Genomic DNA, 1,262 nt, shown 5'->3' with positions numbered 1-1,262 from the left:
AGGAATACACATATCCCTGTGAACCGGAGAAGGTTCTTCAAAGCACTTCCCCATTTTCCAGCAAATGAATGTTCATTTCTATGGAAACAGGCCTGGCAGCCAATCCCAGAGCTGTGAGAGCACTTGTTTCTGCTGCGTGATTTGTAAATTCTGTTTTCTCTAAGAGAATTTAAACAGGCTCCTGTACTGGGGAGTAGCGTAAATTTTGAGACAGGGAATTGAAAGAGAAGCAGGGGAAATGGTAATATTAAGCTCTCTACTTTGCCTCATTCAGCAGACAGGATGATTTGAGCTGAATATAAATTGGTACATCTCTATTCCACCCATGCGATTTTCCCCATTTAATGGTATGCCTCACGGTGTCGGCTTTACACACCTCGAGTGTGAGAGGCAAGAGGCAGGGGTGTTGGTATTAGGGTTGGAGGGGAGCCGTGTCACGGGTGAGGGAGGTGCAGTGTGGGTGTACGTTCTGCTAACCCCCCAAAACAAGCTGAAAAGGCAGTTAAAATCTATAGCACGAGCATGAGTGTTTTTCCACATTACGCTCTCGGTTTTTATTTCCCTTTGCTGTTTTCCTTTTGGAATTACAGTTACTATGGAGACACTGACGACATACCCCAGCAGAAACAGCTCACCAGTGTGGCCCGGCATGCACCTCCATGGTGCGGGGAACGGGCACGCTGGTGATCACTGGTGGGGCTTTGTGCGCTTCTTCAGCTTGCTCAATGCAGGTGGTCAGCGCGTGGCCACGCGTTTGAAACTCCAGTTGCTGGTTTATAATTTTAAATAGGAAAACGTAGTGACCAGTGAAGCGTAAGGTTCAGTTCAAGCCCACTTTGGAAGCAAAGGCTGATGCTTCCACTGGTTTGTAAGCAACTTGTGTGAGGTTTTGAATTATTACTGCAGGGAGCTGTGCTTCTGCCGACGGCTGATCTGTAAGCGCTGGGGTGGGCTGTGCCTGTGTCTGTCTGCACCTTAAACTGTTCCTTAGGCCAGGCACAGTAAATTGGAATTGGAACTACTTTTACTTCCTCTATGGGATAGCACTCTCTCTACCTTCAGTATGTCCCCCAAAGCAGTGACGCTGTTCAGCCATACGCAGAAGCGCAGGGTTTGGGTAGGTTTGCATTGTTATTCCCATGGCGCTGCAGCACGCTGCCCTGCATCCGTACCGCTTAATGTGCCGACGGCATGTCCCTCACCTTTCTTCAAGGAGACGTCTGCTTCCTGCGGGTTGGGTCGGGTCGGGTTTGCTCTGCTCT

This window comes from Nestor notabilis, unplaced genomic scaffold (genome assembly GCF_000696875.1).
Source record: "Nestor notabilis isolate BGI_N333 unplaced genomic scaffold, ASM69687v1 scaffold21647, whole genome shotgun sequence".
In the NCBI taxonomy this organism is placed as follows: Eukaryota; Metazoa; Chordata; class Aves; order Psittaciformes; family Psittacidae; genus Nestor; species Nestor notabilis.
This window is presented reverse-complemented; position numbering follows the sequence as displayed.